Consider the following 26,845-nt stretch of genomic DNA (forward strand, 5'->3'; position numbering starts at 1 on the left):
AAGTGCAAAATTATTATATAATATATGGAACCACACAAGATTCTTCCCATCATAATCCATAAAAAGTGCTCCAAGTTTCCAAAAGTCAACATCTGACTGGATGGATGAAGGGAGAAGCCTTACAGGAGAATCCAAAACTATGGAAAAAGAGTCATGAGACAAAATGCTCGAGGTTATCAACATACACAACTTGTCTTCAGAAACAAGTTCCTGAAGCCTGTTAAATCACAGGTGAATAATTTTTGTTTTAAACAGGTAAGTCTTAGGGTCTGTTAGCATTGACATAGACACTATTACACTCAGCAGAATAAACAGCTTTGCTCTGCACATAGCACTACAGGCTATAGAGTGGCTTGACCTTTTCATATGAGGGACCTAATTCCTTAAAGGTAGATTTTCGTTGAGTTCTGGAAGATACTTCCTAATTGATGCAAGTTTGATGGCATCCTAAAAAAAAAGATATGGGTATTTAGAAGCCCTACACAAGTTGTAACTAATTTTTTTTTTTCCCCTGAGATTGTAATGCAAATACATTTTTCAGTGGGGTACTATTTTATGTGAAACTAAATGCATAAGGATTGCAAACCAGTGGTTCAGATTTCATTCTGTGATACTGTAAATGCATTTAAATTAAGATAATCCTTCCTACTTACACTCATACCAGAAAAAAAAAAAAAACAAAACTGAGGGGTTTGCTTATTGCTAGATCTTACTGGAACAACATGTAGTAAGTCATACATGCTCTTCTTTATTTCTGAAATATCACAGACATTGTTTCATTCTGCTTGAAGCCTAACATAAAAAACTACTTCAGCTTTTAAAAATCATCAGCAAAGCTCAAATAATCCCATACTACATGTATTTTGGAAAATAAATATGACCTAATTTAAAATGTGAATATAAAGGTAAAAGCACCAGTTGCATTCAGTAATTGCCAGCAGTCAATGTTATTGCTTGCAGAAAATTGACTAGTACACCCAATATAAATTATTGATGCATTCATATTGACTTATTCTGACTTTGATGGATAGAAAATGTGACACAATTGTAATATGCATATTGTATTAATAACATAACTAATCAAAGATAATTTTTAACAAACTATGACATAAGGCCTTAAATTATTGATGGAGAACAGTTTAGAGATGGTTAGTGCATTAGTTGAATGTGTTCATTTCACTGACCATTTCGTCTGGTCCCATCTGCCACAAGTTAGCTTCCTCATCTCTCTAGTACCCATTCAGGTGCATTTGGAGCAGCTGGGATATTAGCTCTCTATGGAGAAATAAGATATCACCATGACTCGCCAATGCTCCCTGCAGTTCCATGCTCCCCAGCAGCCTCTTCAACAATAGGACAAGGCCCTTCTCAGTTCCAGGTCTAATAATTTAATCTCATAAAACAATGTAACTTAGTCCCTTGGAGACCCTTGCCTTATTAATAAAAAATGCAAGCATACAATTTACATTGTTACAGTGACATTCCTCATATTGCTTTTTTTCATTCTATCAAAAGCTTCTGGAAAAATCTTAATAAAGAGAGACATATTCAAGGAAATAATGTGGCGGTTTGAGCTAGTTGGCCTAGGATTATAGCATGAAAATGAGGAAAAGGTGGGGGCAGAGGTGGGAGGGATGTGAGAAGTGGGAGAGTTACTGCATTAAAGGAGATCTGTTTCTTTAATTCTTTAGTTTGGCAATGCTAAGAAAAAAAAAAAAAGAGTATGGATTGCAAGACAAGAAATGCTCACTTTTGATCTGTCTGCAGTTAGACACTGTAATAGCAAACAGACTATATTTACTGAAGGACTGTTCTTCATAATAATAGTATCATTTAGCAATCTGTTGGACAGTGAACCAGGACAATGGACAATGTGAATCAAAGCACTAAAACAAGTGGCTTCCCATGACTTTTAGTTAAGTTTTGCGGTACACATTGGCCATCTGTAGCATGCAGTGTTTGCAGGCTGTGTCCATTTCCACAGATGTTTTACGTTAGAAGTTGTTCTTTGTTGTTAACCCTGAACTAGCACCTCAAGAGGAATGTCAAGAAGAAGCAAATAGTTGGAAACTTAAAGGAAACATTACCTGATAGCAGAAATCTTTTAAAAGAAAATACTCTTCATTGCCAGACTTCACTGGGGGTGGTGGGAAATGATGCTCATTAGCAGACAGCTTAGTAGGCCTTCCAGAACTCCCCCTCCACCCTGCTGATTTTCTGCTGTATGCTGACTTTGAAAATGCCTACATTTTCTGAGATCAGTTTTTAGACTAGGCAAGTCCTCTTTATGCTAGAAGATTTGCCATACTCCCACACGGTCTTCTAGAGCTTGCTGCTTGCCCACCTAATCAGCACTCTGTATGCTTACACTGAGTCTCTGTCTTAGTTAATACATAGCGTGCTAAATGGGCTTCAATAATTACCAGCAGCAATGAAGGCATGAGTCAGAGGATGAAGTCAGCCTTTAAATGAACAAAAAGACTTGTCAAAGAACTCTTTGATGCATGTTGCCAAAAATATACTTATTTTTGAGTTTGCGTAGTCAGGGAGTGTATGATTTCACTCGTCTTTCCATTAGGTAGGCTACAATTATGGTCCCTACTGAAACAGAACGAGGCAGGTCTGAAAAAGCAGAGGAATTTCAGGAAGTATTTGCATAGCAAGCCACTGCTTACTGTAATAACACAGACTTGGGAGCCTGTAATGAAAAAGTATCTGGATTGTCCATGCGGCTCCAAAGAATCAAGGCTGTGTTTCTGTCTCCATCCGCAGCTCACTCACTTCCTTACTCTCTAAAAACAAGCTGGGAGGGACTTTTCCGGAGCTTAGTTTTCTGTCCTAGTCACAGGTGAGAGGTTATTAAGAGCAACTGAGAAATGTCACATCGCCACTGCAGTGTGATTTGCCCTATGTGACTAACATATAACAAGGGAAGCTATAATGATTTTTCTACATTTTCAGCTCTGGTGGCACACGCTGAGGATGTCTGTGGTTCTCCAGCTCAGTCATTCACCAGGGGAATGCCTGGGAACTTCCAAAAACCTGAGCTGGACTATTTCCCTTGTACCGATGAAAACACCACATTTGGCTTCCCTCTTCTTGTCAGACATGACTAACTCTCAGGACTCATAAAAGTACTTCTGAAGAACTGTTTTCTCCAAAGTATATTAGATGTATAAAATGAGATGAGCTTTCTTTTTTTTCTTTCTTTTTAGATGATACAAGGAGACTGTGTCCCATGAGACAGCAGAACCATCAAATTTTGGCTCAATGTACTGCTCAAATCTCACAGGTTGAACATGGTTGTGATATCAGTATGTGATTTTTAGGAAACACGGTACAAAGTACAGAAGGGACAAAAAAGTGTTTTCCTACTGCTGCTGGCAAAAGGAGTTCTTATTTTGGTATTCTGACTGCTAGAAAGCATATGATCTCCAACTGTTTCTTCCAGAAGAAATAAAAATTGTCGAGTGGCATTCTGCTTGCTTCCTGGATTTCATGGAAACAGCTGGCTAAACTTCTGTGCTCCCTCAACCTTCTGCTGGAGTCTGGTGTTTAGCCACAGGCTCGCTTTTTTGCCCTTGTATTTAAACATTGTTTATGCGTTATTAGTCTAGGTCTAGGTGGAGTAAGATGTTCTGCAAGGATTTGAAATGAAGGACAAAAATTGTGGAGTGGATTTGTCAAAACGCACTTGAACAAGGACTGAGAGCTGACAGTCCTGGTGTAAGTCAAAGGGTTTATCCATATTGACAAAAGTTATTAAATCCCTGTGTGATTTCACAAATACACAACATGAACAGCCCAATTTGTGAAAAGGAGCTGCAAAAGAAGCTGTATTTTTTCTAAACTATGTATTTTATGATTAAATTGTTTGTTCCAGTGTCAGAGAAAACTGTGCCTCTTGACTGTCTATCTGCATACTTAAATCCTCATTGTAATGCAGATTAGTCAGGAGCTGGGGCTAGATGTATGCTCCTGCTATCTGTTCACAGTGCCTTCCTCAAACTATCAAAACCTCCCAAAATCTTGTTCCTGTTGGTTCCTGACTGCAGTATGCGTAATGTAGCTTTGTAATCAGAGCTAAAATGCTGTGCAGACCAATTCTTGCAAAACAAAGTTGAGGATCAATTTAAAGGGAACCTTTTTAGATATTGGGATTTATCCATGCAAGAAAACGCAATTTTACTTCTTTGGGATTAATGAATTGAGTGGCACATTCCACACATGTTCATGCTGTCTCTCAGTACCTGGATGCTGCTTTTCTCTTGCTGATTATTTTCTCTGTGTATTATGGTTATGAAAATGTGAATAAGAACCCAATTCCTATTTTATATTCTAGGTGAAAGGCATGCAGCTGTCTCTCTTTGGAGGTGGCTTGGAAAGCTTTGTATAGAGGACAGAAGGCAGAGGTTTTTTAGGTTGTACTGTGCAACATCTCAGAGACGGCAGTGTCACAGGCCATACAGCAACATGAAAAAACTGATATAGCTTAGGCAATGTCTACCCGACATAGAGCATACAATGTAAAGCTAAAAATATTGCAGGGTGGGATTTATTTACCCATGTAGACTGTCCAAACTAAAGCACCAGAATCTAATTAGAGATGTTGGTCAAAGTGCTCTGCCCTGCCGGAATGGGTGATTTGGGCTGTCCACATTTCACTGGAGGTCTCAACTGCCCTTCCCACTCACACAGCAGTGACAAAACCATCCTGCCCATCAGCCTCCTGTCACTTAAGGATGGTACATTAAAAAAGTATGACTAAAAATCTGCTGTGGTTTTATATGCAGATTTCTGAGCCTCTCTAACATGTTTTCTGGAGGGACTTGGGTTTCATTGGCTATAGCTATGTTATAATGAGTCTGTGCTTAAGCCCAGAGCGTATGGACACAAGCCCAGGCTATGGCATGGACATTCAGTGAGCTCCAGTGATGATGGAGAGAAAGCCTGATCCCACCTTCCCCCTTACAGAGAAGCTGTGTCCATCCTGCCTACAGCGTGAAGTAGCTTTGCTCAGTTGTCCCAGTCACCAGCCTGTAGCACATCACATCTTACAGCAATTGCACCTTGCCATATTCAGGCAGCAAAGTCATGCCGGGGTCATTCCAAGAGCCAATACCACATGCAGTAAGGACAGAAGGGGGCCAACAGGCAGCCCAACATGACTATGGGGAGGTGGGAAGGGTGCCGGGCCTTTGGCAGTACTCTGGCCCGTGCTTTGCTGAGCAATGCAGTCCCTTCCTCTGGTCCAGCAGGGATGCAACACCTCACACTAAGGATATGATCACCTGGTGCCAGCTGGACATGCAAACGCAAGCTAGATCTTTAATAGCAGGGAAAAATGTCCAGTTTCCTCTTTTTAAATTAATAAATACGGTGCTTTCTCCTGCTAAAAAGCATGCAATTATTTTATCTACTACTTCAAAAGCATTTGAAAATATGAAAGTTCTGTCTGTTTTATTTGGTCAATAGAGGTGCAAACTTAAAAGGAAGCCAAGATATTTTTTGTGTATTTTTCTCAGTTTACTAATGTAGCAAGGTGATACTTAGCTGCGGAGCATTTGTTTGAGGAATGGTTTCTTTTGCACTGCATCATGAAATATATGGGAACAAGATTATATCTACAGTTACTGCAATCTCAAATTACTAATTTGTTTTAATGAAATTCAACTCCTCCCAAGATTGCCCCAGAACTATATAATGATTTGACGTGCTAATGCTTGCACTGGGATCTTTACATTAGCAAATAAATCTGGGAAAATAAACGTATCCATTTGTCTGCCTTGCAGGGATATTCCTGAGGAGGCAGCTGCACACTGTTTCATTTCATTGTGTTGTTTTGGTTTTAACCAGCTTGGCTTTCTTTTCAGCCATGCTGCAGGACAGGAAGGCTCCATTTCAGTGGTAAAAATGTCTCTGTTTAGCCAAAAAATAAATGTGTCAGCTCCACCATGGAAGTTGTAAGGCTACACAGTGCAGCTCTATTTACAGTAGCATGGACTATAAAAGCACACCACCGAGAGAGCTGGTCATCTTCACAACTTCACTTCTGCATTCCACCCCTGAAAGCAGCCTGTAAGACAAGGTGGGTTTTATTGTGTTAGCCTTTCTGAAAGTGCTAAAGCACCATTTGCAAAGTTTTAGTTTCCCAGAAACAATAAACACAAGTGACGGATGTGCATCACGTGAATATAAAATCTTCAGAGACAGCTGAAATGAATTGGTCAGCTAAATCCCACACTAAAATATAACTGAGGAATTCAACATTCAAAATGAACAAGTAAAAACATTGGAAAGTCTTAAGCAGGTGATGATATTCATTCAGCAGATAAATTATGTATCTCATGTCAGGACCAAGCTTCGGCCTTTTGTGGGGAAACCAGCAGAAAAATATTAGAAATATCTTAGATGAAGTGGAAATGTGAATTCACTTTTAAATTAAGATCATGTCTTTGAAGTTCAGCAAATTTGGAGATTAGCCTCAAGAATATGTCCTTTAAGAAGTCTCACATGAGACAAAGAAATCAAGAGCTAAAAGCAGCTGAGAATGTTGTATCTGACTTTCTTTACATATCAGCTAAAGTGACTGAAATGATTTGGTTCCAAAAAAGGAGATTAATAATAAATGCTATTTTCAAGTAATTGACTAATTCCAGGTGAGGGCAGACCTAGAGAAAGAGGTTACACAGCTGCAAACTCTTACATATATAGCTGCTGTACATCTCTTCTCTTGACTTTGCCAAGTAATATACCTCTCTCCTGTATCAGCCTTCAGAAATGCGGGGGGGGGGGGGGGGGGGGGGGAACCCACAAAACAAACCATGTTCTTAATTTTCACTTGGAAATTAGAGACTGCCACCATTCTTACTTCCATTGCTTCACATGAAGATGCAGCCACATAAAAATTGTTACATATTCTTCAAAGGTTATCTAGGCTATCAGGTACCTCATCTCATTTATATTTCAAAATTTAAACACTTTTTTAAAGAGAGACAGACTTACGCAACCCCTCCTAAAATCACTGCCTCAGCTCCCTGGATAGTGAAAAGAAAGAGACATTTCTAGATAGCTAGTTTGAATTTAGGCATCTAACTTGTGGTGGCTTAGATTAAATGAGATGAATCCCATCCTCCGCGAACCTGTATTGCCAATTGGAGATAAATAAATGCTCTAAAATCTCCAGTGTGAAGATAAACTGGTGTTTGGGATATACAGGCTTCTTCCTGTTTTGTCTGTTCACCAAAATACCCGCTGTACCTGTCTGCAAATACCTTGGGATATATATACACATATATATTTGTCACTTGGTGTCTAACTGCCATTACTGCTAGTAGATGTACGTGAGTATTGAGAGTAGAATATATCCCAGTTTCAAGTACCTGAATTATTTTTACTTTGCATGGAAATATGATTAGTTGTAATGAGAATTCAGGATTCAATGAAGGTGAGGTAGCTTAATGGTGAGAATTTAGTGCACTTTTACAATCTGATTATCTTAAAATGTCTGAACTTACAGCTTTTTCAAGCAGACATAATGGACCTTATTCAATAAGTTTGCTTAATCAGGTGTTACTTGTGGAGAAATATTACCCTTCTTCTAAAAATAAAAGATTATGTTTCCACGTGTTGCTACTGGGCTTTTTCCTTTTCTTCCTATGAAAGGAATTTCTGATATAGCCCTGAAATTCTTTTATTAATGTCTTTATTTCACTGAAATCAAAATAGCCTGCAGAACTGGCTCCCCAGTTTTTAGGTTTTCATATATCTCTTATGGTAGTAGTAACTCAGAGATATTTTAGCTTCCATAAACGTTATTTGGCAAAAAATAACACAATCAACAAACTGTGGCTATGTAGGAACCAGGAAAGCCATGGTCTTCTGAGGAAACAGGGTCCTGGAGAATGGAAACAGGGCTGAGGCACTAACAAACGGGCCTCCTAAACCTGCCTTTGACACTAATTCATTGCATTATTTCAAGCAGCTTGTCACACCTCTGCCTCAGGGTCTTCATCTGTAAAATGGAAGTAGCAATACTTCCCCTATCTCAGGACAAACCATGAGCACAGCCAGTGGTTTACCTGCTGCTCGAACAAGCTGTATGAAAAGCTTGGCGAGTCTCAGTGTTACAGTGTGTTGTCGCTGCGTTTCCCCACACGAAGGGTACAGCCTCTTCATTTCGCGCGCAGAGTGACTGCTGGAAATGAGGTGAAAGTTGGTGAAAATGGCCTTGGTATGCATGCTTAAGGCCACAGACCGTGTCTGCTTTCTTTCACTCCTTTGGGAGTGCTGTGCCTAGCATAATAAAGCACAGACTGACTTGGGAACGCTCCATTTTGTAATTGCAATACTTCAATGGTTTTTTTCTAGGTGCAGCTTTGTGCTCAAGATGGGATTAAGCAGTCCCAAGTAAAAAATGTAGTCTTAGGAAGACCACAGGGTCAACTACCCAGGGTGAGGTTTTTTAATTTTGAACATATTGTGTATGTGTATAAATATATTTATACACATATGAAACACCTTTCTATGTTTAAAGGTCAGGACAAAAAGGAACTCAATACCTGCCATGTTACCAATATATGAGGTTTTGAGGAACCATGAAAGTGTCTTCCACATACGTCGTCTTGTGGTATCCTGTGTCAAGCTGGATACTCACCTGTCTGTGGTAACTCAAGCTGCCTAAACATTAAATTTCCAGTCTAAGCCAGCTGAACCTGAACACAGCACTTCCTCTGGTCTGAAAATCAGTGTTAAGGAAGGTGTAGTATATTGTTCTTTGGAAGCACTTATCTTTCCACTGAGTATATAGGGGCCTAGATGACCATTTTAGTCTAAAATTAAGGAATAAGTTACAGTAGCATTGAGCAAAATGAGACCAGCCTTCAGGTTGCTTAAAATACTAAAAATGTAAAAAATATGTGAGAACTGTAAATATGCAGAGCAGTCTTAAATATATTCATAATTCACTTTCAGCCCCACAAAGAACAAGGTCATTAATGTTATGGAATATCTATGGATAATTTCAAATGTCTGGTTTTTGATAGAAAATACAGATATTGCTGGTGAGGGTATGCCCCATATAAATATCCAGCTGATGGTATATCATGTGAGAAACCCACTATTATTGAACTGACTGGTATCCTATGCAGAAATATTATGCCAAACAAATGACTAACATGTTAGGGATGACAAAAATCTGTCACCTCACTCTATCAGCATCTCACTATGGTTTTTCAGTGCTGCTTATTTAGTAGCAAACAGAAAGCCTATGGAATGTAGAAGAGTAAAACAGATGAAAAATTTTACAACTGTGAAAGAAAAAAATTATTCAGAAAACATCAGGACAGGGCAAACGTAATGAAATTCCCCCTTGTTTTTTGAGTTGTGATAGAGCTATGTAAGAAAAAGAACAAAAAATAACACATAACTGAAAAAATATGAAAACATTGTGAGTCTTATTCTTCTGCATTAACTGTACATAGGATCGAATCCTGTAGTCCATACTCAAACATTCAAATTGATTAAAGTTTTGTCTGGGTAAGTAGGAAAGATCACATCTTGACACTACTTGCCAAGTGGTACTTTTTACTGATGGATATAGGAGATAGGCTGTGTGCCATTTCACTGTGTTGATTCTCAGTCTATGTATCAGATAAAAAGAAAAACTAGTCTGGGACTTAAATGATAAAACCATTGAAATCCAACACAGGTCCAAGATGTCTGGAAAAAGCTAAGAAGCAAGTATTGCAGTGAGTGCTGTAACTGCAGCAAGAAAGTGCCAAATGGCAATCTGACAGAAGTAGTTTAAAGATCATTCTATGACTCTTAGTGCTTGAACAAGTTTAGGGCTATTTTGGATCGCGATCCAGAAGGTCATTCCTTATTCATATCTAGGGAACTCACTGGAGCTGTTCTGCCCTCACTGATGATGTCACTGGGAGAAGAACATCACCCCCATCTTTTAATTTCCGTTACTTTATGATCCAAATTTTCCTTTGTCTCGTGTACTGAGAGCTCACTTTTATTGTTGCAAATGGTTGTCATGAAAAACACCAGTTTGTGGAGCAGGCGTTTTGGGTGATATTTGGGGTGCTGCTATGACATTGTTGTCCATTTTGAAGTCTGCCGTAGCCTGTGAACCTCCATGCATGTTCAGAGAAAGTAATTTTCCTATTATGCACATATAGGCACATATACGTTTTTGAAAACTAGAACTTTTAGTGATTGGCTCGACTAGCACCATCCTTCACAAGCTTGTTTTAGTCTATTACTTCAAATTAATTTTTTAAGACTAGAGCATTAGAGAGTATGTCTGCTGGGGCTACAGTTGGAAAGACAAGTCTGAGGGCTAGACTATGAAATAAAAACAGCACATAAGGGAAGAAAACTGCCTAAAGGAAACATACTGCTGTTTGAATAGCAGGCGAGAGGTGGGAGGCAACCAGTTGAAATAATCCTTGTCAAAAAAAAAAAAAAAAAAGAAAGAAAGCAAAACTGGAGAAAAGGGTCCAGATCCTCTTTAATATTCCAAACTCAAAGTGAAGCTTTGCCAGTTTTAGCTACATGTTTTTCTTATCACAGTGGTTGACTTTCAGGAAGTACTGGTTAAAAAACCTGAAAACTGTGAATACTTTAGGGATTGCACCCTGCCCACTGGCAGATATACATTGGGGAGATGGGGGGCAGAAGGTGCTGTGGTTGCCTCTTTAGCACTCCTCTGATACATCTCATATGGCACATGGCAGGGAAATGTCATTTTGTGTAAAGCTCTGTGCACCCATTAAGCTTTGCAAGTCAAATTCTGAGTTCCCGGAACATTCCCAAAACAGGAGAATCTTTATCTGTGAGAGAGAAAAGAATAACAAAGCAGATAAGACAACCAGGAGATTGTCATAAACACTCTGAGATTGTATATACTGGTTTCTTTTCCTTTTCCTTCTAACTTATGGACTTCAAAAGCTCACTTTTTAGTTAATTTCTAAGAAGTAAATTATTATTATTATTATTTCTTAAAGAAAACAGATTCTTCTGTGGCTCCAAGATCTGGAGCTTGAAGGAAACACTGTCTAATACCATGAGGCTTGTGCTATCACTGAGAAACAGCAAAGCTGAATTTAAAAGTCTGTCCAGAACCTGTAGCTCTGACTATACTCAAACCCCGAGTCCTTTCGAGGACGTCCCTCATATTAGTCAGGTGCAAGCAGAGCAGGTAGTACGGGACATTCCTGAAGAACAGAACATTATTTCTAATAGATATATTCATCTAGGTCAAAGGAGATGATGCTATTGCCTCAGCCTCAAATCGTATTTGATGCCCATTCCAATTCCTTGTGATTGCTCTGTGGGTATTTAATATCAGCAGCTTCCACAGCCTCACCTGGGGCACCTAAGAAACCCAAGCCTGAATCCTAAAGCAGTTTCAGGGACAAGTAGGAATGGCCACATTGATCTGTTTTGTGTGTACATACCCCCAAAATTGTGTCCAACAGACTACCATGAGTTGTGATTTTTGGACTTATATACAGCTAATAGGTTGTCAGTGTAACTGCAGCCTTCATCTGGCAAAGGCTGCCTGAAATATTATGCTCCAGACCCTTTTCTTTCCTCTGCTGGGCACATTAACTGTAGTTCTCCAGGATTTGGTTAGATCTGAGATCTCCAACTTTCAAATTTATACCTGCATCCTAATGCTAAACTTGTTTTCTATCTATAATAAATTTCCCATTAATTTAGCTAACACAAGTCATGCATTTAATTCTTATGAAGTCAAAACCACTGACCAATTAAGACTGAACAATAGTTAATATGCCCCTCCTAACTAACTGTCTTCCAGAGAAAAGAGGGACAGTTTGAACTTATATAGTCAAAAATTAAATATGAAATCAGATACCATTGAAATGACCAGAAACTTTTAAGATTCCTATTTTAATCCAACAAAGAAATACTCCTCAAAAAACAGAACCGGTGAAGCTGCATCTGTCCTGCATCATGTAATCCTTTGTGGAAGAATAAGAGGAACTCCATATCGGCTCAGAGTAGGTATGTGCATACATGCACGTACGTAGAGTTAGTTTAAATGTACACTACTCTCTCTCTCCCGAAGGTAAAAGGGGAATCAATTGAATAGTTTGCTTTCAGTTGAGTTATCTTCACATTTAACTCCTTCTCTACAAACTGACTGGGTTTAAAACAGGACAGAAATATTTTATTCCTGAGGTGGTTTAAGAAAAAAAGTGCTGAAAATTGCCGCAATATCCATTTTTAAATTATGTTTAACAATATAATTGCTGCTAAATCTCCTCTTCTCCCCCTCCACTCCCCAGAAAAGAAGTACATTTGAGGACACAAAATGTCATTGAAACACTGAGAAAGAAATATTTCGAACTGCTCTGTTGCTAGCATAGTATGACTACAGCAAAACACATACTAGTGAGTTGGAATCATATCATTCTGAGCATCTGCACTACTCCTCCTTGGAGAGTGCATACTAATCATCTCTCTTCATGGTCAGTAACCACATAAGGACAACACCAGACGATGCCAGTGGTTTTGGTCCTGTAGCATTTATATGCTTTCCTGCAAAGATAGTCATGCCAGATAATATTCGTCAACCTTGTCTTTGGTCTTCTCTCTTGATTGAGGCAGATGTTTATTTTCCATCTGCACTATATGTCAGTGCAACTGCAGCCTTCATCTGGCAAAGGGTGCCTGTAATATTATGAGGCCATCGCATAAGCTGCTGGAAAGATTACTCTTGTGAATAAAATCAGTTTATGGCTAAAAACATTTATTCTTCATTTTGATAAGCCCTTAACAAATGAAAATTTGCTTCCTTACACTTTTGCCAAGCATAGGACCATGTTTATTTCTAGCTATATGGGTCACGAAGGATTCCCAGCTGTTAGATAGAGTCAGTTGTGCATTGCTGCACTCAACAACATCTGTTTCACAAAAACAGTATCCAGCTTTTAGCGCTCAAATGGAGGTTATACCATATGCCAGCAGACCACTTAGTTTTTACCTTGGGAACCAACTTTACACTAGTCAAGGTAACAGAGGAAGTACTGAGTATTTAAATGCTACCAGGCTTCAGTCACATCTTCATGTGCTCTTGTCATTTCCAACTATATATAGTAAAATTAGTTCCAAGCATATACCGCAAGCTGTTCCTCTGTTTAATTATTAACTGGAAGAAAGTTTGTTTGCAAAACAGTTAAAATGTTTTTTGTGATAGGCTCTGATGTTGAAAGTGGTGCCATAAGATGCTTCTGCAAATACAGAACCTTGTTAAAATGTCAAATAATATCAGCTATCAACAAAGGCAGATCAGGTTGAATACCCTTTAACTACTGAGCAGGATGTTAAAAAGCCATACTACCGTGGAACTCTTCAGAGCCTCACAAACCATTCAAAATGTCTGGCGGTGTTATACTACCAGGATGTTTTCGATTATGATTTATGTTGTTCTACCAACTGCCATCTTTCCTCTCATTTGGTTTTAATCACTTAATGGCTCTCTAGAAATAAAGTTTTAAAAATACGTATCTTTGACAGCAACAGATAAATTAGATTAAAGAAAATGCCTCTAATACGTGAATCATTCTCTGAGGAGTATACCAAAGAATTTTATGCCCTTACTGTTAGGAGGAGAACAGTTGTCACCAGTAACGTTGCATGGTATTATATGGCACTTAGTGATGTAGTAAAGTGGATTTGTTTGCTGATGACTCATTTCTATCATAAACGTTTTGTTGCGAAATACATTCCTTAATGCCCAGTAAGATGTTTTCAATAGCCCATGGATTAAATTTGGTGTGTACTCCAGAATAGCTACAAGATTCACATTATATTTGATTCTACCAAATCATATCACTGAAAAGGTGGATTATGCTGGTAAAGCGAATGAGTTTGATTCTGTTAACACAGACAAATTTTTCTTGTATGTAATTCAATTGACTGCAGTGGAATTATTCTTCACTGAACTGGTGCAAAAAGCTGGTCATGATATGGTAGACCTGTTTGCTCCAAATCCTATCCTTATTTTGTAAAACTGAAGAACAAGATGAGTCAAGCTGCTCCAAATTGCTCACATCTATTTCCCTGCCATTACACAACCATGTAAATAACAGGTTCGTATCACCATGTAGGCTATGTCCTGCCAGCTTCCAGGGGAGCATTAACAAATTCACTTAGTCCTTTGTAACTCTTCTGTGTGCGTTCCATCTACGTACTACAAGTCGTATCTGGCTTAGGCTGTGTCTTTACCTACCTTTTGAGTTGCACTACGGGCATGCCTCAGGCTCCTCTTGCTGTCTTCTACTGGCTTAGGGACAAGTCTCTGGTGAAAGATCACGGTCCTCCTGCCTGGCTGTTCACGGTTTTTTTTTCACATGAAAATGATGCAGCGCTCACATCCTGATATGGATCAAGGTGTAGACAGAAAATCATCCACCTCCAATAACAGATGCTCTCAGTTCCATATTACAGTCATTTCCAGAGCCTTACAAAGCCATACTTTTGGGAAATGTGTCAATAAATCTAACAAAAGACAAAACAAGATTCTAAATATGCCAAGTCAGAAATTATATTAAGAATTCAGGGGTTTGTTCCCAAAAGGAACGCTGACAAGAACAAGGATTCCAGGGCAGACCCGAACATCCGAGGCAGCAAATTTCTGAACGGGATATTGTGACCTTATGGTTTAGTTTATGTACCCTTTTGTAGAAAACACATGTTGAAGCTTCAGATAAATACGAATAGAAGAGAAATAAGATTGCCTAGTTTTTAAATTCAGGTTAGGTACTTGATAGATAGAAAATCTTTCCAGACGGCTAGGTCCAAACTGGTTTAGCAAAACTTTAGTCAGAAGATTTACATCCATTTATACTGTCTCTGAGTTTGGCCTGTAACTATGGATTCTGTGTTGTTTTTTTTATTTTGCTCACTGTAGTCAGGTATGCAAATGAGCTAGCTACTCCTATAACAACATTTACTCAAATCGTGGGTGGAGATTTGAGTTTTCAAATCTATTTTCTGTTTTCAAACCTTTAAGAAATCGTTCAGCTAAGAATGATCTACTCAAAGGGCATTATGGAATACCTCATGCATTGTACTTGATATTATCTGTTCTATCTACGTATGATGGAAAAAACCTTTTCTGTATATTTGGAATATTTTTTTCTATCTTCATCAATACTAAGTTCTTTGGAACACTGATGCCTTTCTGTAAGTGTGTATCATGACTGTGTTTGGCTAATTCTGTATTACAATTAGTTGGTTCTTCCCTCATGGGCGAAAAATCACTGAAGTTTTGGGCTTCCCTTTTTTGTCACCACCAATTGTCTTAATAGTCGCATCCTCCACAAACGAAACAAGGGCTTTATTTAAAAAAATAAAGGTATGCTTTTTTTTTTTTTCATTTTGTTGCAAAAATGAAAGGTACACTATCACTTTATAGCTTTCATCTTAGATTGCACCTTATTTTCCAAAGGAGGTATGTAGTATTAGTCTTTCTATCTTTCAGTCTTCACAAATTTATAAATTGCTGGAAAATCTTCCCTTCTATCCATTATTATTTGGTATCCGGTACAGCTCTGAATTGTTGGCCCTTGCTCCACCTGGGAAACACAAGGATTCAGGGGAATGAAAATAATATTGAAATGGCTGTGGTGCTGGGAATATTTGCTGTTCCAAATCAAACAACAACAAAAAATGTTCCCTCCTCAATCCATGACCTTATCACAGAATTTTTTGCCATATTTCTGACCAAGCATGCTAAACTTAAAACAGTAACTCTGTACATACAGTATTCAGAGGTGCTTTTACTCCCATTGATTTGACAGGGAATCTGCTGAGTACATTACTCATTCTGGACTTTGAAACTCTGCTCTTTCAGTCTAGTGAATCATTGCCAGGAGCAAAGGACCTCTCGCTGCCCCTTTTCAGCCCCTTCGTTTCCACCACACATGTGTACGGTCTTGCTCCATGTAAGAAGGATCGCGTGGGTACTTTGAAAGCCCATCTTTGGTCCAGAGAATCTACGCTGCTGCTGCTGAAAGCCACGATGTCTCACAGCTATCAGCTAAAACCAGCCGCTCTTCATTTGTCAGCAGTAGACAAAATGTCAGTATTGAATCTGTGAATCCCACTGAACGCCTCGTCCCAGAGTGTCATTTTTCAGAGTCCAGTGTAGTTCTGCATGGAGTCCCACAGCCTCAGCAGGTTAGCAGGAGGCTGGCAGGAGGGTGTCCTTTCCAGGGCAGAGGGGTCAGATGAATTCTTGTTCAACCTTTCAGTGGTTTCACTGTGATTTTCTCCACTCTTTATATATTTAATCTACCAAATCAATGATGACTGGCACCATCCGCTTCTGACTCCCCATTAACTATTTGTCATCTAGTCTTTTTATTATATTTATTTATATTTCATGCTTCTGCTTCATGCCCCTTTCCCCTCTCCCCCATTTAAAATTCTCCACTGGCTTTATTTAATCTCTCCCTAAGCCTACAAGTTTGGTGAGCTTTTCTGAACAAAATATATTAAAAAACAAGCTGGTTTTCCAGGTGGGTTTTCCCAAGCTCTCACAGCTCTCATTAGAGTAAAGTTTTTACAGTTACATCTGTGCAAACAGTGAAAACAAATACAGCGTAATGGCACGGAGCTGAAGGAAGTTAAGTGCACCTCTCCACCTGCCAAGGCCCAGATGTGGGAAATAACATGGCACAAAGACCCCAAATATTGGGACACAGCAAAATTATTGCTACAGAAGGCTTCGGTACTATGTTAGTTTAATTTCTTGAAGCATAATGTTTTCTGCAACCATTGTTTCCCCATTCCTGCTGAAAGCAGTTTTACAGCACTAAGCATGAGGTAAGATTTATAATGTCACTACAACCAGAAATGAGCAAAATGTTTGACTGTAATGAAGAATGCCCATCATTAAGAAAGACCATAAAGAGAGATGTTTGTATCTATTACCAGAGATAGGTAAGACATGCAACCTACAGCAGAACTTACTGCCTTACAGAGTTTGGAAGTGAATTAAGAGAGTAATAGAAAAGTCTGTTTTCTGAAATTTTTGAGATTTCCTAACCTCCCTCCAACCCCACAAATGAGCCCAGTAACACTCACTCTGAATCTCTTCTCTTCATAAATCCTCTTATTTATTGTCACCAAGTGATGCTATTTGGCACATAAAGTCAGTGTTGTTTCTTAAAGTTGTTTCTTAAACAGAGAAACCCCCTGTTAGCACCAGACACTTGTATCTACCAGACAGGCACTAACCGACACTAACTAGTGATGGTGAAAGCCTGGAAAGCTTCTGAGATGTAGTCCACCACACAACTGCTCATACTGGATCAGCCACAGTTCTATTGTATCCAGTGTCTCATCTTTAATAATAAACAGGATAGTGCTAGAGCTTGCGCAGCACAACCCTCCCTCAAATACACCCCTAATCTATGCGGTTTTACGGACTTTATGGGCTGGACATACAGCCACATCTTTCCACTTAAATAGCACTATTTTTACACCTATGTATGCATTCTATGATATCCTTCAGATATGAACTCTGCAATTTAATTACCATGTGAAAAAATAATGCCTTTTGTTTTGCTGTTTGATAAGGCAAATGGATTTCTCTTAATTTTGGCATTAAGAGAGGTAATTACTAGTTGTTCCCAGTTCTTTGCCTCCATGCCGTTTGTGACTTTACAGACTTGCCCTCAGTCTTTCCTTTTCCAAATGGAGGGGAGTTGAGTCAATTTAATCCCTGTTCATGCAGGAAGCCTTTCTCCATTCTTCTGATCACCATTTTCACACTCTTCATCTGCTTTATCCTTCCCAGTATGGAAGGATACAGTACTGCATACAGGACTGATGGGACACACCAGGGATCTGCAATGGCATAATGATCTATTTTGGTTGTGATTCCTTTCCCAATAATTTCTAACAATCTATTTTGGGACACACCAGGGATCTGCAATGGCATAATGATCTATTTTGGTTGTGATTCCTTTCCCAATAATTTCTAACAATCTATTTGGGTTTTTTTATGGCCTCTGAGTTTTGAGCTGACATTTTCTTACCCACAGTGAGTCAAGATCTCTTTGCTGAGTGATAACAGCTCATTTAGAGCACATCACTGTATATGTATACTTTACAATTGTTTTTCCCTATGATGTGCATTATTTGGCACTTATGGACATGGAATTTGTTATATTATTTTCAGTCATTCAGTACTGCAAGATCCTTTTGTAGCTCTTTGTACACATTTACTACCATGAATGGTTTTGAATCATCTACAACTTTGTCACCCCTCTTTCCAGATTATTTATAATTTGGACAGCAGAGGTTCCAGCCCACATCCTTTGCAAGACTCTCATGGTATCCTCCCCTTATTGTGACACCTGATCACTTCTTTCTACAACTTGTTCCCTGTATAGAAAAGTTCCTGTACAGGAGCCTGTGTGTCCTCCTCTAGATCAACTATCAACACAGATAATTCATCCAGCTCTTCTGCTATGGCTTTATGATCCTTACTCTTTTCAAATCTGAATAATTTCTTAGGCCTTAAAAGTTGTTTCACACAATTTCTTCTCTGCTATGAAAAATATTCATGTTATTGGTTTTATGCTTTTATAAAATTATTTATCAATATTTTATTTTGCTTTCTTTATTAGTGTTTACATTTACAGTGCTATAATTTATGCTTTCTCTTTTTTTTTTTCTTCTTTGGACACTTGACCAGAAGAGTCAAGTGTCCTTCCTGCAACCTGAAGAAGGTCTTTTATTCCTAATTACCTTTCCTATTCTGTTGAGTCTTCTCCCCCGATTCTTTTCCAATCCTTCAGGACAACTTATTCCTTGGTCCACATAGGTTTGTTTCTAAGTTAGCAATTATAATTATATATACAATAATTCGGAAATTCAGAGAATCTGTAGAGCAATAGGAAAGTAATTGGCTTGTAAAATCACAAAATTACAGCTGTATGTAATACAACCCAGAATACAAAGGTACTGCAATACACAACTTTCTTTTAAATGCTACCAACATCTCAAATAATTGGGATAAACAGAAAAGGGCAAATGAAAATAATAAAATGCCTTGTATTTACCTTCTGACAACACAGACAGTCCATATCTGCCAAATCAGGATTGGTAATGAGGCCAGGTAACCTTGGATTTCTGCAGGGAAATCTTTGTTTGTCTGAGTTCGGGTTTTTTCCCAAATATTTACTATATTTCAAGTATTATCAAGGGAAAATAATTTGTTGGTCTCAAAAGAGTGAAATTCCATGCTTAATAGAAATTATTTTAAATCCCAGACTCATCCTTCTTTTATTAGCTTATGGCAATTGGAAGAATTGGACAAGAAAGGTGTTTAGATTTCAGGTGTAAGGATTTGTTGTCTGTCATGTTACATCGGTCTTGAGATCTTTTTAAGAAGAGGTATTTATCAAGCTGTAATGTAGGTTTCAATCATCTCTGTCAGTGGAGGATAGTGGAAATTGATGAAATATGAACAGAAGTGTGGGAAAAATATAGAAAAGACTTTCACATAGATACTGATGTGTCCAAGTTACTTGACTCTTCAATTTGCCCCAACAGTTGACTTACTATAGTATTTTTCTGTGTTTGTTCCTAACCTCACATGTGAAGCTTTTGTTCTTTTCATGTGACTAAAGTATCATACATGATCAAAAACTTTTGTTATTTTGTTATTTATCAGCAAGAGACCAATAGCCACACAGACGTGATTAATAGGGACCATATTTCAAAATAACCAATTGATACAAGAAAGATTATTCACAGAATAGGGTACCACTAAATGTACATTAAAATGAGGCCTTATGTTAGTGAATAATATGCAACTAGGCAAGTGTTCTCCATTTGTATTTAGGTCAGAAGTTTCCCATCTCTGAAAAAGCCAAATTTTTAGAGTTGAGAAAAGGTCTGTATGCCTGAAAGCTTCTAGCTTTTTTAATACTTCAGCTGTTCTGATGGCAGATATTACCTCTACCTGCAAACCATGACTTGTATGTGTCCTAAACACCTGTGGGCAGTGATCAGCAGTAATTCTACCACTTGTTTTGATGATACTTTTAGAGGCTGTTGATCCTCCCACTGCAGAAAGACTCAAGACTAATGGTAGTTTATTTGTCTACACCTTCTCTGGAAAGTTTGAGACTAAATCATCTTTTCAGTCCTGCTATTGCACACAGGAATAACTGTCATCAGCTAAATGGACCTGAAAGACTCTATTTAGTCGGTGAAAATTTTCTTTTTGGGTTTTGTTGCCTGGTGTTTCCCTGAACATTAATGTATAAAAAATTTGAGCCTTGTTCTGACTTTCTCAGCGTAGGTATAAGGGGTTTATGATGTCAAAAAATTTGAATGTCTGAAATTTTCTCCTTTGGCTTCTTTGGTGGTCCACAGAGAGAAGGAGAATGTATCTGTCTGACCTGTTTTAGATATCTGCTTTATGATGGTATAAATCACATCTTGGAAGAGTAGGTCTCCTGCTGCTAACACAGGGGTCAAGGCAAGTAACTCATACACAGAGTCTCTTCTGCAGATGATACCTTTATGTGGTCGATTGAATCCCACCCAGAGTGCACTGTCACTTTTTCCGATTTGTAAAATTTCATTAACAAAAACAGTTGAAGGAGAACATACCAGTACTTGAAAATCTGTTCTTTTACCTCTAGCTTACTGATTTGAATACAGACTGAGTGTGCTCATGGTCTAACAGCTGTTCAGTGACCTATTGTGATATGCTTTGAGCCTCCAGATTTTGGTTTTGCAAAGTCCTAAAAATAACCTTCTTTTTGCCATCCACCTGCTCTGTTGCCACTGCCTGCATGCTTGGGGTGTTTTCTCAGGCATGTTAAATGTGCTTTTTTGTACCTCCTTGAAAACAAGCTCTTTAGGTAATTATTATGCCAAATACAAGAATAAGGGGAAGAATACAGATTTGCCCGGTCTTGACAGCAAACTCTATTGTCTAGAGCTAGTACCAACCAGCAAAGTACCAACCAGGATATCAGGAGACAGGGACTGCCTAAATACGATTTTGCACACAAGTCCTCTACTGCCTTGATATCATTTTTCAATGCCAGCTAAGACCTTTGTCCTAATTTTGAAAATAATTCATGATTTAACCCCCAGTTGCATCAAATTTGCATCTATGAATCCTGCTGACAGCTAAGCTCTTCTGAGACTACACTGACCACAAAGCTAAAAGCAAAGCTGGGGACACAGTGTTCTATGTTCAGGGCATCTGGCTAAGGAACAACAGTCCAAAGGAAAACAGCTTTAGGAAATGTTGCAAAAGCCACAGGAAAGCCTTTCATCCCCAGAAATTACAATGCACGATTTGAACACCTTCCTCTCTTTCCATCTCAAATTCTTATCTGAGAAAGCCATACCCCAGCAAAGTCTTGGCCTTAAATGTGTTGGAGATTCCCTGAATCCTTCTGTGCACTTTGCTATTGCAAATGCCTTCATATAGTGCCAGGACTCCTGGCAGCAGTATAAAACCCTGAGATGTACAGAAGAAAGATTGTTGTGCTTCCCGGCACTATAGCCATTGAGTGTGCAAGTGGTGCAATTGCACCAGCACCTGTAGGTTGAAGCAGAGCTGAGCAAAGATGGAGGCAAGTTTTTGTTCCTTATGCCAAGGAACATGCCAGACTCTGCTGCTTCAGGTTATTTGGGGAAGACAGTAGTTTCATTGCCTGTTGAAGAGGTTTACATTATCCTCTGTTCAGTTTCCAGGGGATGTTACTATGTGCCTGACAGGACTAGAAGCCAGTAAAAGGATTAAAAATGCAACTTTCCTTAAAACATTCATGCAAAGTCTGTATCTACCTAGTTGAATGCTTAAATTACTTTGACTTTCGGAGGATTATATAACTATACGTTTTCCATATACAACACTATTTCAAGGAGACTACCTGAAAAGTCTGTCCATCCAGAGCCCACCACACAGAAGCATTAATATATTAACAGCATCTGTTGGTAAACTGGGGAACAAAGCTGCAGAGAGTTATTCAATCCAGTGCTATTGGACAAGTTAGAAAATGCTTGCAGTATCATTGTGAAGTGCTTTGATTATGAAAGTGTTCGTGATGTAATGACGGTGCCATTAAATCCTGGGTACGTGTTCATACCACTCTCATACAGACGTGTCGGGGACCCCACGAGGGTTCAAGAGCTGTTTCCTGTAGGCAGTGAGACTTCACAGGTAATCAGAATTGCATCCATTTTGTTGTCCTGAGAGTGCAACTCAGGATTACTAAGGAGAGGAAAAAAGTCCCTAAAATAACCCCCATTATCGGTGGTGTGCCATTCACCGAAGGTTCCCGGCCCTTTCGTTAATGCAGAGACACACAAGCAGTGGATGTGAAGTTTGGAACAGCTGCGGGAGTAGATCCCACAGAGCAAAGGTAGGAAGGAGGAGGTGGCTGGTGAAAGAAATTCCAGAAATGTACGTAATAAAAACGTTTCCAACCATAACCTTAAAATAATAGCTATGCTGTTCATCAGGCATTCCAGCCAATAGCTCATGCTCTGTCCCATTGCATCATATACTTGCATCCCACTGGTAATGACTTGTTCTTTGAATTGCAATTAACCTATTTAAGACCAATTAAGAAACAGATCTTGAATGGGCCTGCACTATTACAGCTCAGTACTCACAGAAGATGACAATGATGTTTTAATTAAATATGGGAGCAAAAGGTCTCAAACTGAAGCTTACAGCTAACTAAGCAGCAGTCATTTGGTTACTGAACAGGCAAGGAGCTTTATGGTCTCCTTCCACATGGTTCAGCCTCCATAGCTCTCAAGTTTGCTTAAGGCTAAATAGCTTTCCTAATCTATTATTGCACAGAAGAGGTCCCTCCCGCCCCCGTTTTCTAGATCGCAGTTTGGTATGTTTTAACAAACTATGATAATCCCTTGGTTTTTCCAGGGCAAGAGTATTGCTGATAAAGTGATTTCATTTAGGCAAATTAACTCTGTTAGTTACATGAAAGATTGAACACTGTTATCTTATGCTGGTATGTGCAAAGTCTCATAAGTGCAAAATACACATCAAGGGCCAATTTCACATGAAAAACTCCTGATAGTATAAGAGCTGGTTAATATTTCTGAATTATTAAGTCTGACAGCATAATCATGCTTTTTTGTTGTTTAGGCTGTTGATACCAGATGTTTAATGCACAGTAAAATGTGTTAGTGTAATAGGAAGCATTTTAAGGAAGTGCAATTTTGGAAAATGAAGAAACTACTTGGGGTAATTTAAAGCATAAAAACAGATGCTGGAACTTGGAGCTGCTCTAGCTTCAAATAAAGTGGAAGACTTCCTTTAGAAACCTATGGATATTCACCATCATTTGCTTTTCTCTCCTGGACGCAGACCTGGCTGGCGTTGCTGTGGCCATCTTGGGCCAGGAAGTCAGGTCAAAATGTCGAGTCTCATTATCACACGGTGTTCAACACTGCGCCTTGGCTATAGTCACCGCAAACATGAAGGAGGGATCTCTCCCACTGCATTAGGGCCGGTTGTTCTGCCTCTGCTGTTTATTTAGCACATGGCGACCATAGGACTGAGTTAAAAGCTTGACTGCTATACTCTTCCTGGCGTAGCATGGGATTCTAAGAAAGTCTTGCAGGTATTTCAGGGACACCAGATTTCAATCTGGATGTGTTACCAAGTTGGTTATAAAAGTTGGCTGAATGGCTGAATGACCACATGATGCCTTTGTCACCTATAAAAAACTGAGATTATTAAAAAATACTGCACAACAGGATAAAACAGTATCTATGATTATTATTTATTTTCAATATATATTTGACAGGAGATATATATGTATAGTCAGTGAGTTGCACATTAAAGACTAGCTTCATATGGAAGCAACAGATAATAATGAGTGCTGATCAGTATTTTGCAACTGCTGAGTCTAATAACATAATCACGCTTCCCTTCTCCTTGCTGCTTCTTTTGGCACCAGATGTTTAAAGCACAGTAAAATGGAACCTTAATGTTCTCTGTAATTAATGGGTGAAAGCACAGAAGTATATACAGGCAGGTTGTGTTTCTATTAAGATGTTGTCATATAATTTATGAGAAAAAACAGATGTTCCTTTAAACAATTTTCACTTGGTGTGCCTGGAATTCCCCCGAGAAATGAAGAAGTTGTGGGAATTTTCCATGACAAAAAGGAGTGAATTTCATACTTAAAAAATAATTGTTATCATACAGAAATTCTACACAGCCAGAGACAGGAAACTTTGTCACAGCATGAGCCATTCCAGTTTGTCTCCTTGCATTGTTGCAAGAAGTCCAGATCTTAGGCAAGGACCTCACAGAGCTCAGCTGAAGAACAAAGTTTACCTACAGAAGTTTAGGTCTTTCCTGATCTCTGACTATTAACATGTTGATTTGTGGGTTTTTTTCTCTTTTTTCTTTTTTCTTTTTTAAAGTCACTGCTTGTTGTTGCCCTAAGTAGGCTCTGTCAGATCCGCTCTGACACCCATCTGAACACAACTGGTCTTGTGACTGTCTTCAGTGGCTCTGATTTTCAGAGAACAGATGTTGAGAATTGTCTAATGACTGAGGCTTTTTTAAGGTGTCACAATTCAAGCACCCAAAAGAAAGCACCCAGATAAACCTTAGTTCAAATGGGGTTTGGGGCATTAAATTATGGCACAGTGATTTACATCTTCAAAGCACGTTGCAAGTATTTTTTTGGCACAGCATCCTTCACAAGTGAAGAAATTATTTTCCACCCATGAAAAAGTGTGGCAGAAATGGAAGAACACAGTGAGAAGCTACACAGGTAGAAGCCAGACTCAAATCAGAAATCACGGCTCAAACATTTCATCGAGTTCTTGCAGCTTTGCTATTTATCTCACATCAACTGAAGGGCAAAAAACATCTGTGAATATATGCTTAGTCCATGGCAAAGAATAGGTTAATTAGCCTACCTCAGTCCATGGTGAAAGAGGTGTAGTGGTTTAGATTGTGCACAGCAACATTCCTCTTGTCACTGGTTTTCAAATTCCATGCTTAGGCCTCTCAACCACAATTTGAAAAATTCATAAATAGCTAATCAATGTATTTGCTATAATTTTCTAAATCGGGAGAAATCTTCCATTGACTTGTCTTCTGATCACTGGTTTCCCCAAACTCCAAATAGATGTGGCCAAAGGCTGCTGCCATGTGGTCCAGACTGATAGGCAGGACAGTAGGACCAAGCATTACTTGCTCAGCACTGTTTTCTAGAGCAAAACAAAGATTCAGGATCAGATCCTGGGTTTAAGATTGTCCCATTATCTCATTTCAAATTAAAATAAGCTTCCCCAATCTTTCATTGCACAATCTGCTAATATTATTTGAAAACAGATGTGTAGTAGACAGCTGTTTTGTTTAACAACCAACTGAGAAAACCAGGCTCCTGCATGTAGTAAATAAACAGATGAAATGTTTGATTCAGAATTGCTTCTTTCAGAAATACCAGCCTGAAAATACTGGCTGGGGCACGGCTACCCATGTCTCTTCTCCTTAGCAATTCACATTCTTCTTCTGGAAAACAGGGCAATTCCTCTGTTGCCAGCACATACGAATGAAGAGCATAAACCATCCACTCTCCACTCCATACATTGTTAGTTTAGCTTATACAAATACAATTAAAAAAAAATAAAAATCAAATTTGGGGAGCTTTGGTGCAAAATTGCACTAATGGGCTACTTGTAAATACAGATTCCAGCAGGAAGTACAAATAATAATATCCTCATTTGAACCAAGAACACCCATTCCTCAAAATCCTACTGACTCACCACAGGATTTTGAGTTTTTCCTGTGTTCAATCACTTAGCACATTCTTGTCAGGGCTTCTGAGAATTTCAGTTGATACATTTGGGAAATTCTCTTTTTGACCTTCTCTGAGGGGGGCAAAAAATAAAAGAAAAATCTATTTCTGTATGGTTTTGTGGGTTTGACATTTGCTTCCCTCATCTTTAGTAATCCTGGATTGGTAGAATGTCTGAAACATCATTCCACTATGCCTCCATATGGCCAAGATTAAAAATGAATACAACTACAGCACATCTGTCAAAAGTAACTTACTATTTAATGAGGAATCAGAACTCCAGAAGAAAAAAAAATAAAAAAATCTTTGTTGCTTTTTTACAATACAGACTTATTTCTCCTGGCAGAATGGTCAACTGGGTATTGTTCTCATTAAGTCATATGACTCCCAAAGTGTCAACGAGTTATTTGGGATGCCCAAAACAGAGGAAAGCAATATTTTCTGAGATTTGTATGCATACATACGTGTATATTTATTTGCATAACATAGTAACTATGGAATACAATAAGATGCCCACTTCAAAGTTCAGGATTGCTGGAAATAATTCACAGGGGGTAACTGTATTAAGGAAAATTCTTGAAAAGCGTGGAGTTTTTGAAGTATGTTTCTCTCTTTTTTTAAGAAAAAAATTGTAACCCCTCTATATCTCACAATAAGCTCCATGCAAATCAATGGGTTATGATAGAAACCCGCCTCAGGAGGAAGGAACACTAAAAATACTTACCCTGAAACTGAAGTCATGATGATTCCTTTGCTTGGAGACGGACGTCAGTGTAACAGAAGTGTTCTCTGCAGTTTCCCTATCCCCAGCTGTACTTTTCAAGGATACAGTTGACTCTGACGATAAGCCAGGCTGGCTTTACAGAGCACTTTGTTCATTCCCCAAAAGATCTGCTGCTCGAGGACTGGGTGTCAAGATAACTTACCTTGCTTTGCTTGCTATGCCCTGGGAGACTGAAAGAACTCCT

At 38.7% G+C, this 26,845-nt stretch overlaps 1 long non-coding RNA gene across 3 annotated transcripts; it reads right to left on the minus strand.

Annotated features, from left to right (window-relative positions):
• LOC142600357 (uncharacterized) lies at nt 1–26,845 on the minus strand. Of its 3 annotated transcripts, XR_012833801.1 has the most exons (8): nt 26,602–26,845; nt 25,846–25,950; nt 24,994–25,287; nt 23,394–23,704; nt 18,802–18,936; nt 14,270–14,538; nt 1,185–1,275; nt 1–137 (listed from the first exon to the last, which is right to left on the minus strand). It is a non-coding gene; the product is annotated as an uncharacterized LOC142600357 (long non-coding RNA). The 3 variants fall into 3 exon arrangements; XR_012833802.1 differs by lacking the exon at nt 18,802–18,936; XR_012833800.1 differs by having other exon boundaries at nt 18,802–23,704.

The sequence above is a fragment of the Balearica regulorum genome, chromosome 2 (assembly GCF_011004875.1).
Source record: "Balearica regulorum gibbericeps isolate bBalReg1 chromosome 2, bBalReg1.pri, whole genome shotgun sequence".
Lineage (NCBI taxonomy): Eukaryota > Metazoa > Chordata > Aves > Gruiformes > Gruidae > Balearica > Balearica regulorum.